The sequence below is a fragment of the Vicia villosa genome, linkage group LG6, assembly GCF_029867415.1.
Source record: "Vicia villosa cultivar HV-30 ecotype Madison, WI linkage group LG6, Vvil1.0, whole genome shotgun sequence".
Classification (NCBI taxonomy): domain Eukaryota; kingdom Viridiplantae; phylum Streptophyta; class Magnoliopsida; order Fabales; family Fabaceae; genus Vicia; species Vicia villosa.
This window is the reverse complement of record NC_081185.1, coordinates 43,260,489-43,280,337: the sequence shown is the minus strand read 5'-3', so window position 1 is coordinate 43,280,337 and position 19,849 is coordinate 43,260,489.

Here is a 19,849-nt window from a genome sequence, read left to right as displayed (position 1 = left end):
TTGGGTTGTGTGGCACAACATGACCTATATAAAGCTTGATTCCATTCTTCTCAATTGTATAGTTGTTATCTCTTATTCTATAAACCAAATAACCTTCTTGATCAACAATGGTAACATGTTGAAACTTTTTTGAAAAATATTTTGAACACTAACCATCTTTCATGCACGGTCATTTTGGGTTTTCCATCCCACAAGGTCCATGTACCATATGGTTCTTCACAAGATTATAAAACTTTGACTCTTTCAAAGGATCTGGCACCTCAGCAGATATAATTTTGTCAATATCATAAGGTGTTGGATATTTATTTGATAGATGCAAAAAAATAAGAATATGGACATGTGACAAACCTATGTTCTGAAATTCAACCATGTTCATATCTGAAATTGTAATCCGTAAATTATTATAAACATTATATCAAAAAACATGTGACAATAATAATTATCTAAGAAGACTATATAATGTGAACTTACATACAAGTACTTTTCCCAGTACACATTTCTTAGTCACATCATTAAGAGTTTATCAAACTTCATCTTAACTACTCTAGCAATGATATTAGGTTTATCTTATGGTTTCAGCTAGAGAGGATTTAAAGCTCTTTGAATTTTAGGCCAATTTGGTTTGCATGTGAATTTACTACAAATTGACATGCCATCATAGTACAACTGATCCACAAATCTCTAACTCCCCACATAATAAGACGACAATATGATTCTTTTTCCTGTGCTTGAACCTGTTGTTTTACTTTGGTCTCCTTCATCATTTAGAGTTTGATACTTTGGAACTATAAGCTTGGATTTATTGTTTCAGAGCCATTTCAACCTCTCTCTCTCCCTCAAGCATGGTGTAACCGTCAACAAAAAATTATTGGAAAAATTTCCTAGATGATAACAGAGTGTTACCCTCATTAGATCTTATTTAAATTCAAAATGCCAACCACTCTCTGATAGTAAGTCAATTTCTTAGATTATCATCGAAGATGTCAAGATCTCGGTGGGTAATATTTGGTCTATAACTATCTTCTCCATAAGGAAATATCAAAGGATATTGGTAAGCTAAATATCTTGCATGAAACTCATCAATACATTTAAGTTTTCCCCATTTTCTTTGCATAGTAATTTATGTTTCATCAGTTGTGTCAACATCACCTATAACTTAAGCAGCCACCTCAGAAATAGTTGGTTGGTTGTGTGAGTGCACTATTTATTAGATGTTTTGAATAATGTCAAAACTTAGTATCAGTATTTGCATATTGGACCTTTTCTCTCTATCTCCAAGCAATGCACTTTCATCTTAGGACACTTATAGATCAAGTCAAAAGCATTTGAACAAGTTAAAAATATAAATTTTCATGAAAACTATGTTAGGAGTCAACTCCCTCTAAAGCAAAATGAAAACAATAATATCTGCATTGGATGAGTCAATACACAAGTGTGATGGGTCGACACACAACGCAAATGGTTCGACTCCCTCAAGCAGTGGGTCAACTCCCACTTAAAGATTTTTGAACAAAAATTCCATATCTCTGGTGAGTCGATACATAAGGGTTATGAGTCGAACACAACACGAATGGGTCGACTCCCTCGAGTTGTGGGTCGATTCCTTCTATAGCATTTCTCGTCCAATTTTTTGTGTACTCTTGGAGCCGACTCCTAGGCTGCATAGATTGAATCTCCATCTCCTATGAATCGACTCCCAACGTGAATGGATCCACTCCCAATGTGAATGGGTCGACTCCCACCCAGTGACAAAAATTATCCAAAACTGAAATTATGTAAATCTATTTTTTTTAGTGCTTTTATTGGCTGATTGGCATCTATGTTAGGCTAAAACATAATAGCAGTAAAACATAATACAAGTGTAATGTTGCAAATATAAAAAGAACAAAACAGGTACAAGCAAGATGTTGTATGGAATGTCATGACATCAACTCATGACATCGCGCCTGCAGAACTGGAAGAAAGATTCAGTTTATTCTCAACAGATACAGGATATTCGTGGAATATTTTGTAATCCTATTGTTAGAACAAGATTTGTTCTGATCAATATTCTTGTTTTGATGATAACAATGTATATGAATTTTGTATAAGACAATGTGGTACTCTAATCCTTTGCATTTTCCATTTCAGGAAATATATAAGGAGTACGCACAATTCAGCGCTCAAAAGCACTGACTCAGAAGGTTAAAGATTGCAACATCAGAACATGCTCTCACAAGACATCAGAAGATGGTCAAGCAGAATCAGAACATGGTCTATGAAGCATCAGAAGAACATGAGATCAGAAGTAGAAGCACTGAAGTTCTTATGGTATCACGCTCAAGCACTTCAAAGTCAGAAGACAAGAAGATGCTCTGCACCAAGCTGTTTGACTCTGATTATTCAAACGTTGTATCTACAAACATCAGATCAGAAGCAAGTACAAGATGACAGGCTATGCTGACTGACAAAAGGAACGTTAGAAGCTACAAAAGGCAAAGTCAGTAAAAGCAGCAAAAGCAAGGCTCGAGGTAGTTGACAAAAGAGTGAAACATTAAATGCAGAGTTGTACGGAACATGCAACGCATTAAATGCTCCCAACGGTCATCTTCTCAAACGCCTATAAATATGAAGTTCTGATCAGAAGCAGAATGAACAACTCTTGCAAAATACTGAAACGCTGCTGAATTCATTACTCATGAACTTTATCTTCAACCTCACAACTATTGTAATATTTAGTGAGTGTTAAGCTTAGAACTTAAGAGAAATATCACAGTTGTGATTATAGCTTTCTAAGAAGCATTTGAGTACTCTTGTAACATTTATTTTACATTGATTTGTAAAAGGTTCCTAGAGTGATCAGTGAGATTAGTAGACTCTAGAAGACTTAGAAGTTTCTAAGTGGTGTATTCCTAGAGTGATCAAGTTGTGATCAGTATACTCTAGAAGACTTAGAGGGTATCTAAGTGGAAAACCATTGTAATCAAGATTGATTAGTGGATTAAATCCTCAATTGAGGTAAATCACTCTAAGGGGGTGGACTGGAGTATTTTTGTTAACAACGAACTATGATAAAAATAATTGTGTTAATTGTTTTTGTCTTAAGAGTTTTTAAAGTCACACTTATTCAACCCCCCCTTTCTAAGTGTTTTTCTATCCTTCAATTGGCATCAGAGCGCCGGTTCTAGGTGCAAGCACTTAACCGTGTTAGAAAAAGATTCAGGAAGAGAAAAACACTAAGTCAATATGGTTGATACAACAACTGCTGCATCAACTGTTGCACCTGCTTCTAATGATCAAAACAAAAATGGAAATGGATATTCTAGACCACCAGTATTTGATGGTGAAAACTTTGAATACTGGAAAGATAGATTGGAAAGTTACTTTCTTGGTCTAGATGGTGACTTATGGGATCTACTTATGGATGGTTACAGACATCCTGTAAATGCTGGAGGAGTAAAGATGTCAAGACAAGAAATGAGTGATGATCAAAAGAAACAATTCAAAAATCATCACAAGTCTAGGACTATTTTACTGAATGCTATTTCTTATGCTGAATATGAGAAGATATCAAACAGAGAAACTGCCCATGACATCTTTGAATCCTTGAAGATGACTCATGAAGGAAATGCCCAAGTCAAGGAGACAAAAGCTCTTGCATTAATCCAGAAGTATAAAGCCTTCAAGATGGAGGATGATGAAAACATTGAAACAATGTTCTCAAGATTTCAAACTCTAACTACTGGATTAAGAGTACTTGACAAGGGATACACAAAGGCTGATCACGTCAATAAGATCATCAAAAGCTTGCCCAGAAGATGGGGCCCAATGGTGACTGCATTCAAGACTGCTAAGAATCTGAATGAAGTCTCTCTTGAAGAGTTGATCAGTGCTCTGAGGAGTCATGAAATAGAGCTGGATGCTAATGAACCTCAGAAGAAAGGTAAGTCTATTGCTTTAAAATCAATTAATAAAAAATGCACTAACGCTTTTCAGGCTGAGAAGAAGATTCTGAAGAGTCAGAAGAAGAAGAAGAAGAAGAAGAAGAAGAAGAAGAAGAAGAAGAAGAAGAAGATGAACTGTCCATGATCTCCAGAAAGGTAAACCAACTCTGGAAGAGTAAACAAAGGAAGTTCAAGAATTTCAGAAGTTCCAAAAAGCCTGAAAGAGGAGAATCTTCTGGAATCATAAGATCTGACAAAAAGAAGGTCACGTGCTTTGAATGCAAGGAGCCAGTTCACTACAAGAATGAGTGTCCAAAGCTTCAGAGGGAAAAGCCCAAGAAGAAGTTTCAAAAGAAGAAAGGCCTTATGGCTACTTGGGACGATTCAGATTCATCAGAATTAGAATCAGACTCTGAAGATGAGCAGGCAAACATTGCGCTCATGGCCACTGTTGATGATGGATCAGAATCTACATCAGACTCAGATTCTGAAGAGATATCCTTGGCTGCAAAGAAGACAAAGGAAAGCATGTTATGGTACCTGGACTCTGGGTGCTCGCGGCACATGACGGGAAAAAGGTCTATGTTCCAAGACCTGGTGCTTAAATCTGCTGGAGAAGTTAAGTTTGGAGGGAACCAGAAGGGCAAGATTATTGGCTCAGGAACCATAAGTATTGGTAACTCTCCTTCCATAACTAATGTTCTGCTAGTAGATGGATTAGCTCATAACTTATTGTCCATAAGTCAATTAAGTGACAATGGTTATGACATAATCTTTAATCAAAAGGTAACTTATCTTATGTCTGTTAGTGAAGAGCAATGGGTCTGGCACAGAATATTAGGCCATGCTAGTTTGAGAAAGATTTCTCAGATTAACAAACTAAATCTGGTCAGAGGACTCCCTAATCTGAAATATAAATCAGATGTTCTTTGAGAAGCATGTTAGAAAGGGAAGTTTTCCAAACCTGCATTCAAGTATAAGAATGTTGTCTCTTCCTCTAGGCCGCTAGAACTTCTGCACATTGATCTGTTTGGCCCAGTCAAAACAGCATCTGTCAGAAGGAAGAAATATGGATTAGTCATCGTAGATGATTATAGCCGATGGACATGGGTAAAGTTTTTGAAACACAAGGATGAGTCTTATACAGTGTTCTTTGACTTTTGCACTCATATTCAATCTGAGAAAGAATGTAAAATCATAAAGGTCAGAAGTGATCATGGTGGCGAATTTGAGAACAGATTCTTTGAGATTTATTTCAAAGAAAATGGTATTGCCCATGATTTCTCTTGCCCTAGAACTCCACAGCAAAATGGAGTTGTAGAGCGAAAGAATAGGACTCTACAAGAAATGGCCAGAACCATGATCAATGAAACCAATATGGCTAAGCATTTCTGGGCAGAAGCAATAAACACTGCATGTTACATTCAGAATAGAATCTCTATCAGGCCTATTCTCAATAAGACTCCTTATGAATTGTGGAAGAACAGAAAGCCCGACATTTCATATTTCCATCCATTTGGATGTGTATGTTATATTTTGTATACTAAAGATCATCTGCATAAGGTTGATTCTAAGGCGCAGAAGTGTTTCCTTCTTGGATATTCTGAACGCTCAAAAGGCTATAGAGTATACAATACTGAAACATTGGTTGTTGAAGAATCAATCAATATCAGATTTGATGATAAGCTTGGTCTTGAAAAGCCAAAGCAGTTTGAGAATTTTGCAGATATAGAAATCTCTAATTCAGACGCTGAAGAACCCAAAAGCAAAGTATCAGAAGATCAAGTTGCTGCTTCTCTAGAGAATCTCAAAATTTCTGAAGAACCAACTATCAGAAGATCTTCTAGACTCAACTGTTAGACGCTGGCCTTAGGATCTAGAGGGGGGGTGAATAGATCGTTCACAGTTTTACGGATTTAAACGACTTTTCAGCGGAAGTGATTCTGAATCGACTCGCGTCTATTCCGAACCACTATCGAAACGATTATATATGTGTTTAAAAAACCAGTCAAAGACTTGAGGTAAATGATAAGAGTATATGTTGCAGAATCAAGGCGTTTCTCTTATTGAAAATCAGATTAACTTTTTGTATGATGGACAATGTTTGCAATGCAGTAAGAGTGATAGAAACAAATATACAAACACTTGGTGATAATGATCAAATTGAAGGTAATTCAATGTGTGATGGATTGTGATGTTTATGTACGTTCTTAGTTCACAATCTTAACACTCGAATCGTTGATCAATTTGCTATTATAACCAAATATGAACAAAATGTAAATGAAAAAGTAAAAGCGACAAGAACACGATATTTGTTTAGGCAGTTCGTCGATCGTCCTCGCTACGACTACGTCTGCCCCCAATTCCAAATTGAAATTGGGTAATCTTTCATTAATGTTGAAAGTAGTATATACAAAGAAGATAACGAAGCGATAAACGATAAACCAATTATGTCGATCCTTTGAATCTTCTTCCCCCTTAATCTTGAGCAAGATCAAGGTTATCCAAGAGCTTCACTTTGATTCCCTTCTGCAGTGTCTTGATTCCTTGAACTCCCCGTTCCTCAATCGTTACACTCAGCCGAATCCTCAATGAACGCCTCTTGATAAAAACCCCCAAGAACCACCCGTCGTGGAGGACAAAACCCGCAGATTTTATTCACCAACAAACCCCACAAACCTTCACCCACTAGGAATCTTCAATTCCGTTCCATGGACGTTATCGAACTCATCACTAACCCACAACGCAAGAATGATTATGTGTAATTGTGTTGGAGATGATGAAGAACGAAGATGAGAAGCGTTTGTGTATCTTTCAGTCGTTGGTGTTCGTTGAATAATTACCCTTGGACAATATATATGATAGCTTAACAGTTGGAGATGAGAGAAACAGAATTTTTGGCATTCTTGATCAGTTAGGTCGACCTCTTGTAGGGGTTAGGTCGACCTAGCAGTGCTTGCTGAAGTTTGCTCCCAGTTAGGTCGACCTGTTGAAGGAGTAGGTCGACCAGAATCCTCTTCTGATGCGTTCTGGGAACATTTTCTCAGATTAGGTCGACCTAGTTGTTATGTAGGTCGACCTAGCAGACTGATATGAAGATTTCTTCATTTTACGTCGACCTAAATGGTCTGTGAGTCGACCTAGCAGCAGTATATGGCTTTTTCTTCATTTTAGGTCGACCTGGGTTGACAGTAGGTCGACCTAACTGCTGATTTTCTGCATTTTTCTTGTTCAGCTTGTGTTGAGTCGACCTTTATGCATAGTAGATCATCCTGTGCTTTCATGAGTGATTAAATGCTTTGCTTTTCCGATTCCTCCTTGTTGTTTGGATGCTCATTTGAGTTTGCCATAAATCAAAAACATCTTAGAGTGTAATCTTGTATTCACATACTCCCCCTTTTTGATGATGGCAAACCAATAGTCAAAGGCTTTGGTAGTAAGTGACACAGACTCAACAAGGCTCCCCCGTACATCCAGCATCTATTTCTCAACCAAGCAATCTCTCCACAAAGCTCCCCCGTACACTCAGCATCTATTGTATCTATCTCCCCCTTTGACAACATCAAAAAGAGAAACAAAGAAAATAGAGTAGGAGAGTAACAAGAGAAATAAAGAATACCGGTAGTCATAGAGATAGATAACATGTAAATGGTGAAATCATAAGAACTAAACATGTTTTAAAGAAAACCAACAACATACATAGTAGTTCAAGAGATTAATAAAAGAAAACAGAAAGTACTACATCATATGATGTTTTTAACAAAAAAAAGCTTAATGACATGAAATGCAATGAAATGATGATATGATAAACAATCTGTCCTAACGCCTGCCCCTTCTTCCTCTTCCTCTTTGAAATGTATGAGGTCAATCTTCTTCAACCTGTTCCAACAAATCCAGCACAGACATGTTAAGAGTGTTGAAGCTTTGGCTTATGTTAGCATGGCGATGCAATGCCGTTTCCTCAAACTGATTCTGCCTCAATACGGAGTTGGATGCAAACGTCTCAAAATCGTTCTTTTGTTCCTGAACCAAGCCGTACAACGATTGATATTGACGTTGTTGTTCCTCATATCTATCTTGTTGAAGCTGCTGCATTGTTTGAAATTGAAGCTGTTGAGTTTCAAAGTTCTGCTGTTGTTGAAGTTGCATAGCTTCAAGCATAGATATTATGTTGGATTGATCAGGAGGAGGTGGAGCTGTGTATCCCCAAGGGATATCTTCTTGTTGTGGCGGAACATATCTCCAATTTGCATCCGTGTCATGAGCCGCGTCTTCCATGGTATGATCCTCATCATTTGCTATTTCTTGATCATTTCCCTCTTCCTCATTTCCTACATTGTTTCCAAACTCCGTGGGATCATCATAGTTGTAGATAACCTTCCCTGTTCCCTTTTGAATGAGATAATAGGTTTTCCTAACAGGATTCCAATGATATCCCATAAGAGTCAAGGTGGTTTGTGAGAATTCTTGGGATTGATGTATGCGAGTGTAGTGTAAGTGATCAAGTCGCATACCAAAGTGATTGACAATTGTTTGAATGATTGATCCATAACACAGGGCTGTAGTTTTCTGTTTGACCTCATGAAACTTAGCAGCTAGGAAGTGAGGCCAGTGTAAACGCGTTCTATTTTGCAGCAGATACATGAGCACCACTTCATTCCTTTCAATTCTCGAATATCCTCCTGCCCTTGGTCGAATGATTCTTGAGATTACCCAATTCAAGAGCCTAGGATCTCGCTTCAAATGACCGGCTGTTATTGTTTCATTAGATCTGTCAAATACGGAAGGGTCTTTGAGGATAGACTTCATGTAGGCCTCATGGTCATAGTTTCCCGGTACATCCCCATCTACCATACGGAGTTCATCACCTACAATTTTCAGACCAAAGATACTAATCCAGACCCGTTTGTCAACAACATGCGACCTAGATCCCATTTTGAAACGGAAATTACAACCATCCCCTTTTGTAAATCCTGCATAGAAAGCCCTAACGGTATTTTCACAGTACGGGGTATCACATTGCACTAAGGGATGAATATTTTGATGTTCAATTAACGCAGCGACATCAGGGATATGCATGTTTTCGACAAGATTTGGATCATAAGTATATTGCTTAACAATTTTTCTTTTCATCTGCCACTTCTCAAAATTTTCTCTACAATCAGGATGAACAAGAGCACTTACCGGTTGAGATGATGAACTGGAAGCAATTTCCTTTCCTTTTCTTGATTTTGGAGGCATGGTTGGAGATGCTTTGTGTGAGAGGGATGATTTTTGGACAATTTTGAGTTTGAGGTATTAGGTTTAGCCGTACCAAATGTGATGAGAATGAGAGGGAATGCAAGAATGGAATGTTTTGAATGAATGAGAATGGGTCGGATCGACCTAACAGACCCAAATCTGGAAAAATGACAGCAGTAGGTCGACCTAAAGTGACGCTGGGTCGACCTAACAGAAGTAACAAAACAAAAACAAAAAAAATGACCAATTTAGGTCGACCTAAATCATGAGTAGGTCGACGCAACTGGGCCTTTTTAGTTTCTGAAAAGAATATTCTTCTGTAGGTCGACTCAAGAACAGAGTAGGTCGACCTAAGTTTCCTTAAATGATGAAAATGCCTTAGAAATGTTTCTATATGATGTATTTTTGTTTTGTCATTTGCTTGAACGCCTAAACATTGTATGTTATGAATGAAAATGATGAACACATATACATATGTATTTGAGAAGAGTAGATAAGAACACATGAAGTCACTATAAGCATGTTAATTGATAGCATATTATAGCATCAATAAAATTTTTGGAAGTGAGCAATAAACATGTTACCGCTTTCTCAATATGTAGGTGTTTTGTCATCATTGTGTGGAGTCTTCTTGTTAGTGTGCCATACTCATTTCCTCTGCCAAGTATGGTTCTTCAATCTTTCTTCATAGATGACATACCAAGAGTGGTATGTCTTCCTTTATGTGTCTTGAGCACCAGCTGTCAAGGAACCACCACCTTTCGGCGATGTCAAGACACTTTTCCTGCGAAATTAAATTAGAGTGGAAGGTCCCCAATCTTCATTGGGTCCTGGATGGTGAGTACACAATTTGTTGCACTTAGGCAACCATTGAAATACTCCTTTAGGAACTAAAATTCTCCTAAATTTGCATTTTTCAATGGTATGTCCCTTTTTGCAACAATAATGACAGGTAATATGATGAGAATATGGAGTTTTGCTAGTTGATACTTTTGGTACAAAAGTGTATTTACTATATAAAGGAGTATTGACTATATAGTCAGCAAGAAGGTATTGACTATACAGAAACCTTTGCACTAGTGGCCAGGTTAGAATCTATTCGCCTATTGATTCTTTTGTCACTCAACATAACATCACTCTGTATCAGATGGATGTTAAGAGTGCCTTCTTAAATGGTTATATAGATGAGGAAGTTTATGTCCACCAACCTCCTTGTTTTGAAGACTCTAAGTCTCCAGAACATGTTTTTAAACTAAAGAAGTCATTATACGGATTGAAGCAAGCTCCTAGAGCTTGGTATGAAAGATTAAGTTCTTTCCTTCTGGATAATGGTTTCACTAGAGGAAAAGTGGATACTACTCTCTTTTGTAAAACCTTTAAAAAGGATATTTTAATTTGCCAAATTTATGTTGATGATATTATATTTGGAACCTCTAATGCTACACTTGGAAAGGAGTTTGCTAAGTCTATGCAGGCTGAGTTTGAAATGAGCATGATGGGAGAACTCAAGTATTTCCTTGGGATCTAGATCAATCAAACTTCTGAAGGAACTTATGTTCATCAGACCAAGTATGTGAAAGAACTTCTGAAGAAGTTTAATCTTTCAGAAAGCAAAGAAGCAAAAACTCCTATGCATCCAACGTGTGTCCTAGGTAAGGATGAGGTAAGTAAGAAGGTAGATCAGAAGCTCTACAGAGGTATGATTGGATCTCTTCTATATCTTACTCCTTCTAGACCTGATATTTTATTCAGTGTTTGTCTGTGTGCAAGATTCCAATCAGATCCTAGAGAATCTCACTTAACAGCTGTTAAGAGAATTCTGCGGTATCTGAAAGGTACTACTAATGTTGGTTTAGTCTACAGAAGATCTGAAGAATACAACTTAATAGGATTTTGTGATGCTGATTACGCTGGAGATAGAGTTGAAAGGAAAGTACTTCCGGAAGTTGTCAATTTCTTGGAAATCATCTGATCTCCTGGTACAGCAAGAAGCAAGCTACAATTGCCCTATTGTTGCACCCCAAAATTTGCCCTCTTTCTTCGTACCATAAGTTATGGTAGATGTTTATTTCGTCGGCCAAAAATTGAAGAAAAAATAATAAAGAGTCTTCATGGGTTTAAGAAGATACGGTGTGAAATGTGGTTTATACAGTGGAAATACGAGAAAATTCATAAGTCCTGTCTGGAAGATGATATGAGCTGAGTTCTCGCGTAACCCCGACTGTTTCGACGATATCTACAACTTTCGTGTTCGGCTCGAAAGCCAATTCTTTGAGGAAGGTTGTCAGATTTATAAATTTCTGGAGATTTCACAGTGAAAAATGGTGCTGAACTACAGGTTTTCGGACAATAAAAAATTCTTATCTCACAATCCGTTCGTACGATTCACTCGAAAATTTAACTGGAGCTCCGTGTCATCATTACCGAGATTTCATATGTTCGGACCAAAGGCCAATTATGTACTGGAAATTCCCAGCATTTTGAAGAACACCGTAATTTTTAGGTAAAAAATGTGTTTTCGGGTAAGTCGCGCCAAGTTTGAAAATTCATAACTTCTTCGATTTTTATCGTATGAAGTCCATTCCGGCGGCATTTTCTCGGAATTTTCGATAGCTTCGATTCTTTGTCACACATGCTAAGTCAGATTTGGAACCGAAGTATGAGTTTTATCGAGTTCTTTGAAACGGTACTCGCAAAATTCTGCACAGTCGCACCAGATGAACCGATATTTCTCGTCATTCAAACGCGCATAAATTCCTCACCGTTTGTCGGATTGAGATGATTCTCGCGGCTACGAGTCACAAATTTGGTCATCTTCGCAGTGATGTTCATTTTATTTCCGAATTTTACACCGAGTCAGGTTTCCCGAAAATGAGCAAAAAAGAGATACATCGGGGACATTTTTGACATTTCACCACTTACCCTATATATATATATATATATATATATATATATATATATATCAGAATTGTTTTTCTGCGGATGCAGGATCGGAATTTTATGAATTTTTATGGAATTGGGAAGATAAAAGACAGAGTTATATAAAAACTTTGTTATATTATTGAATATTGCGTGCTTACAAACGAAACGAAATTCCCTTTATATAGGGATACAAAGGCTTACTATTCAAGACGGTAAAAGCTACCTACGATAGCCGGTTACAAAAACAAAGAAGAATTATTAATGCCGGGTACACATTGGGCCCCATCGTCACAATAATAATTCACAAAAAACAAACTATCTTACAAAAGCAGGAAATTTTCTGTTACTATTCCAAAAGATGCTTGCATGGTCCAACAAAAGATGCTTGCATGGGCCTTCTACCGAGATAAGATTCCTTCCTATCTTTGCTTTTGTCTTTAGCATTGTTTTTTCCCATAAGATAAGATTCTCATCTTGACTTGGTTTTTGAAATGGCCGACAAGAAAAGATGCTTTCTTGTCCATTTCTATATGTCTTGAGATTCTACTATCTTTTGGCTTTATCCTTTGCCTTTTGGGCCATGGATTGAATCATGGCATCCCAAAAATCTTCAGCAGTAGGGTCCTCTGCTTGGGTTTCTCCTGCCAAACAATCAAAATTATTGGAATCCATGGATCCCATAGAAGAGCTAGTCTTCATAGATGAATTTTCATCTCTTGATGTTTTTGTTGGAAAAGTGGAGAAGAATTGATTCTTCATATAATCCAGCGTTCTAACCATAATTTCTTCTTCTGTTTCATTTGGATATTTTCTTTGGAAGAAATTCTTCAAATTTCCCATGGACATTTGTTGGGAATTTTGCTCTTTGGCTTTTTTATTTTGATCTTCAGCTATGGCTGCTTGAATCATAATAATTTTATTTTGGATCTCTTCGGAACTCATCTTGTTCCACCATTTATAAAAGAAATTTCTTTCTAAAATGGGAATATTGAATTTATCTTGTGACATGGTGATAGACCATCTCCATATCCAAGGAATCTGAAATTTAGCAAAGAATAAAAATGGACATTGACCTGTGATTAAATTTTCAGATAAAATATTTATGATAAGTGGACTATTATCACACCAGGGGTTGTACAAGTCAAGTATTTCTTTGGGTAATATTTCCAAAGACGGACCAAATTTTGTCCACCATTCATAAAACCAATTTGGTACTGGTCTATTAATCAATTCTGGATTAATAGAGAAGAACCATGAATGCTTATTCTTAGGATTTTGGTAATAAAAAGCTTGAGTAAAAGCTTGGACATAGTCCCAATAATTAAAGTAAATATACTTTCCTTCAGCAATTCTTATTGCTTTTTCACCATTTGGGTTGAGACCCCATTCTCTTGGTAACAAGATCTTATTAATATGGCATTTACTGAAGTTTATAAAACTTTCGGGGTTATTGTTTTGGTAGTGATGAGTTATTGTTACCGATTCGGTAACAGTCAAAAGAATTTCTAGGTGAGGCCTAGATTTTCCATGAAGACCTGGATATCCTCGTGATTCGAGGTATCTTGTTTTGATAGACCATCCATCATTTGGATTTATCTTAATATCTTCCTCATCAACATACATGATTTTTTCAGTTACTGGATTTTCAAAATAATCCAGTTGTTCTTGAGGTGGGTTATTAACCGCAATTTCCTTGTAGGAAGTATTTTTATTAGATGAGGAAGCAATATCTTCCTTTTTTGAGGAAGATGCAGGTAATTGCTGCATTTTTCTTCCTTTGTAAACTGTAGTCCAATCCCCTATTAGAGGAATGTTTGATTCAGGTTGGGGTAACATATTGTTACTCCCTCTTCCACCACGGCCATAGCCGCGGCCTATTCCCCTATATGGGGTCATCATTTTTTCCCTGCAAAAATTCACGAGTTAGGTAGTCAGCAAGTGAATTATTTTCCCCTTTAATGTGTTGAATATCAAACTCAAACATAGATAATTGAGATTGCCAGCTAGCAAAAATTTGCTTAGCAACAAGATTTTTAACATCTTTTTCAATAATTGATTTAGCTGAGCTGCAATCAATTTTTAATAAGAATTTCTTATTAAGAAGATCATCTTGAAATTTTGAAATACATTTTATAATAGAAAGCATTTCTTTCTTAATAGTAGAATACTTAGATTGAGTAGGATTCCATTTTCCAGAAGTAAATCTAACTAATACTTCTTTTGATGTATCAGGTATAACCTGTTTAAGGATTCCTCCATAGCCTAAGTCTGAAGCGTCAGTTTCAACAATTTTGAAATACTTGGGGTTAGCAAGAGATAAACAAGGCAAACATTTGACCTTATTTTTGATTCTTTGGACTGCCTGAGAATGTTCATTAGTCCAAGGGCCAGGATTTTTTCTAAGCCTAGCATGTAATATGGCAGTATCTTTAGCAAGATTTTCATAATAATCTGCTATATAATTAAGACTACCAAGGAATCTTTGTAATTGTTTCTTATCTGTAATAATATTGGGAAATTTTGAAGCAAATTCAATACTTCTTTGTATAGGAACTATTGTTCCTTGGTCAATTTCATGACCCAAAAATCTAACTTTAGTTTGAAAAATTTTCATTTTAGGAGCAGATATAACTAATCCATTATGTTTGATTAATCCTTTAAATATTTTCAAATGTTTAATATGTTGATCTATAGTTTTAGAAAAAAACTAAAACATCATCAATATAAACAATTATAAATTCTGTATAAGGATTAAAAATATCATTCATAATATTCTGAAATTCAGAAGGGGCATTTTTAAGGCCAAACGGAAGGACATTCCATTCATAATGTCCAAAGGGTACAGTAAAGGCAGTTTTATACTTATCAGATTCATTAATCTGAATTTGCCAATAACCAGATTTCATATCAAACTTAGAGAAGATTAAAGCATTGTTTAATCTATCTAAAAGGTCTTTTTTATTAGGGATAGGATATCTAATCCATCTTAACACCTTATTAAGGGGCTTGTAATTAATAACAAGTCTAGGGACCCCACGTTCCTTTTCAGCAGCATTGTTTACATAAAAAGCTGTGCAACTCCAAGGAGATTTGGATTTTCTTATTAACTTTTTCTCTAAAAGAGATTCTATCTCCTTTTTGCATAGCTCCAAATACTCATGGTTCATTTGAGCTGGCCTAGCTTTGGTGGGAATCTGACTTTCGTTAAAGTCATCAAGATAAGGTAAAGAAATAACATGTTTCTTTCTATCCCAAAAAGCATTTGGTAAATCATTACACACTTCATTTTTAAACTGTTGCTCAATCAATTTGATTTGTTCTTTAATCTCATTTTTATTAAGTTGTTCATTAATATTTAATAAACTAATTTCTTCTCTAAGAAAACTTAATTGTTTTTCTTTATTTAAAAGAATACTTTTAACTTCATTAAGCATTTTAATATGAGGGTCAGTAATAAATTCAAAAGTGATTGTCTTACCATTAATCATGGTAGTGATGCCTTTAGTGTCCACATTAATTAAAGGCATAATACTATTTAAAAACGGAGTTCCCAAAATAACTCTATGAGTCATATTTTTTACTAGGATAAAATGGGTAGGTAAGCAAATATCTTGATTACAAACATATGTATTAGGTAATTTATAATTAACCGTTAATTTGTCACCACTAGCCTGGGCAAGGGTTTGAGTGGTTTTTGTATAATACTTGGTAGGAACAATTCCTTCCTGAAGACAATTAAGGTCAGCGCCACTATCAATAAGGGCAACTTCATTTTCTAAGATAAATGTTCTATTAACAACTAAAGTTATTTTAACAAACCATTTTTGAGAAATTACTCTATCAATAAGAGTAAGAAACCTATCATTAGTAGTAGGACTGCTAGTAGAAGATATTTCTTCAACTTTAAGGTTACCTGTTTCAAGTAAGGAAACCCTTTGAGATAATCTTTGATTATCATTCTTTATCTGAGTAATTTCAGATTTCAAAAGATTAATTTCTCTATGTAAATCAGAGAGGGAAACAGGAGTTTCACGGACATTGGATTGGTGAAATCTGGATAAAACCTCACTTAATTGGTAAGGGGCTTCAATAATGATAGGAGTTTCTTTTTTAGAATTTTCTTGAATCAAAACTTCAAGCATTTTTCTTTTAAGCTTATTGTCAGAGATAGATTCAATAGCTTTTATGGCTTCATCTTGTTCTGTAGTAAGAACATTAAGACCATTCATGTCAACAATAGACTTCCAGTAATCAATTTGATTACATTGACAGTTATTATTGTCAGAATCATCAGAGGAATAATCTGATGATGATTCATAAATCATGTTAATATCTTCATTAGAAGAATTAGTCTCTGATTCAGACTTAATTAAGCAAACTTTCTCAAGTTGAAAACGTAATTGCTCATCCTCAATTTCATTGAGAGCCCTTTTTGTCCAACATTGGTTTGCATAATGACCAGCTTTACCACATTTGTGGCAAGATACATCAAGCATCTTAGCTTTTCTTTTGCCTTTATGATTAAGAGGCTTATCTTTTGGTCTACCTTTATTAAAGTGACTCCTTCTCTTATTCTTTTTATAAGAATTTTTGTAACTATCCTTATTTTGATGAGATTTATTTCTGAATATTTTTCCTTTCCTTTTCTTACTTTCTGAAGATTTTCCAAGATCAAAGGCAAATTGATCACAAAATTCACCCATTTGGTGTTTTTCAGAAAGTTTTTGTTTCTTAAGCTGATTTCTAAGCTTAATATCATTACATAAGGTTAATCCTTCATTAACACAAGTGCTAATAATTTGACCATAAGTAAGATCATGGTAATTAATATTTATCCCATCATTTTTACTTCTTAAAGAATTTCTCACCTTTTCAGAGAAGAAATGGGGTAATCCATCAATAAATTTGGCTTTCCAGTGAATGGAATTAGGAGTTTTTAATTGGTAAACCCTAGACAAAAAGGTATCTTTATACCATCTAAAATGTGTAAGAGAAGGACATCTTAGATTTTGAAGTAAAGTTTGAAGTTTCTCTCCAATAGGGACATTGTTTCCAACAAAATGTTGAAGGATAGAGAGACACAGTGTATAAACCGCATCTTCTTCACCTGTGGTGGCAATACTACTTGCTCCGGTTCCAGGATTTTCAGACTTAACTAATTTCTTATGGTTAAGAATATCTTTTTTCTGACTTTCAGTAATATAATTATCCCACCAGCCTCTTAATTGACCAACAAATCCAGTTGATATGAAAGAGGCAATTTCGCTGTCAGAATTTCCGTGCTGTTTACAAACAGTTGAATACATAATTATTCTATGTATTGTATCAACTATTTGCTTGTCATTTAAACCATCAATATTCCATTCATAAATGGCTTTTCCAGAATATGAATTCTGGTAGGGTTCAGGTTCCTCAAAAAGTACGTCTTGAGGAGAGGGACGTTTATAATAGTATTTTTCTAAGGGTTTAGAGCTATAAACAGGGTTTATCTCATTAGTATCTTGATTATTAATGTCTAAATCTGCAAACATATTTGCTAAATCATTGATGTCTTCTTCATTGGAAGAGTCTTGGTTAGTCATAACCGTTAAATGTAAATCTTTAAGCTTTTTCTCAAGAATGCGAACAAATTCATTACCATTTGTTTCCATTTTAAATCCTTCTATTGGAATAGGAGGTTGAATTATAGGGACATCTAATATTGTAGATGTAGAAGCTTGTTCTGGAGTATTAGGTTTATTAATAAGGTCAATAATAATTTTTTGACGTGCTATTTGTTTATTTAAAAGGTCTTTAATGGATAAAAGCTCTTTTTCTAGAGACATAAATTGTTCTCCAAGACAAACAAGGTAGGCATTAGTGTAGTTGTTGGATCTAATTATGGAATTTAACTCTTTTAGAGTAATCTGATTTTGTTCAACCCTTTGTAATTGAAGGGTAAGATAAGGTGTAGCTTCAGTATGAGAACCCAAACTTATTGTTTGTTCTGGGGGAAAAGGAGATTCCATTTTTTCTCCTTGGATACTTTCCCAAGGTTTTTGAAGAACTAAAATTTCATCTTTTTTCATAAAAACCAATTCTTCTTTTTGTTTGGTTATAAAGTAACTAATAAACCATTTGACAAAGGGAATGAAATCTTGGTTTATAGACATTTGAGTATAGTACTCTTCTTTAAAACTAGCTAACATAGGAGCCGAAAACGTTTTAAAAAACCATTCTCTAAATTGGGTGTATCTAGCATGCTGAAACTCGTCATTGACAAGGTTTCTTAGATTGCTACCTGGAGAATAATCTAACATTATAACGGGAAGTCCATATCTGAGGGAGTAGGTGATTCTACTCTAGGAGGATTTGGTTTTTGATATATACCATGAGGAATTTTGTTTTCACTGAGTCTTATATTTTCAACAACTTCTATTTCTTCTCTTAATTGAGAAGTTGAAGGTCTAGCTAATTGACTGGGAGCAGAATAAAATTCATTTATAGAATTCACAGAATGTCTTCCAGACATGGATCTAGGTATTCTAATCATTCTTTTAGAGTTAAAATTTATCTCTAGATCTCCATCACTTGATTGGATTATTTGATCAACATCCTTATTAAGGATAGGTTCCGGTTCAATGGCCTGAGGGAGGTTCCAGGTTTCTGGAAAATTAATTTCATCCCATTTAAGCAACCTATTAGTTGCAACATTAGAGGTAAGCAGATTTGTTTGAACTAAAGTAGTAGTTCCAGGAAACGATATTTGTTTAGCTTTAGGGTTTAATGTGGTAAGGACTTTGTAATAAACCCTATAACATATAGCCATAATTTCACTACCAGGTTTGAAATTGTAACCATTAGTATGAATAGTTAATTGGAGAGCGTCTAATAAATTTTTATCAGACATGGATAAGCTTATGTTGGGAGAGACATCAAAATAGACTGGTCCATGACACAGACTTGTTTCAATTAAGGCAGCTAAAGATTGTTTAAAATCTTTACATCTACCGTCCCTAATATATCCTAGGATGCTAGTATTTAATCCTAGCAAGGTCAAAGGTTTAACAGCAACTTGTATTAAACCAACATGGATATAATTATAATTTTTAAAAGGAAGTAAATCCTTTTTTGTTAAAAGTTTGATTGTCTGAGTACTTTCAGAAATTTGAATAGTTTGTTCTAAACTTTTTACAGCAAAGCGAGATAATATATCTATTTTGCCAAATTTATAAATTTGATTTGAAGGTACTGATGGAATTGTCCATTTATTAAGTTTATCCAATTTTTTTGGATATTCCACAAGTTCTTCATGTTTAATCAAATTATTTTGATGATTATCATCATCAGAATCCATAAATATGGTTGGCTAAGGATGTTGTGGACGATTAGATACCTTAGGTAAAACTAAGTAGGTAAATATAACTCTTGTTCTTAGTACAAATATATCTAGGCAACAAATGATAAGTCATCTTTGCAAACAAAAACATTGTTTAACTATCAACCCGAAGGGATAGAAGGATTTCTCCCAAATCAAAGATGTCCAATGTTTTTCAGCAAAAATTTCTTTTTAAAATCATCTTAACACTCCCTTTTTTGGGAAAAAACGATGAATATAAGAAAACACTAAAAAACATTTTCAGTTTTGAAAAACCCTTACAACTTGTTAAACGATGAATATATATATATATATACTTTTTTCCCTCCTTTTCTCTCATAACTTCAAATTCACCCAAAATCTCATAAACTTGCTATTTCTAACTATCCTTATTTTCAGTATGAGG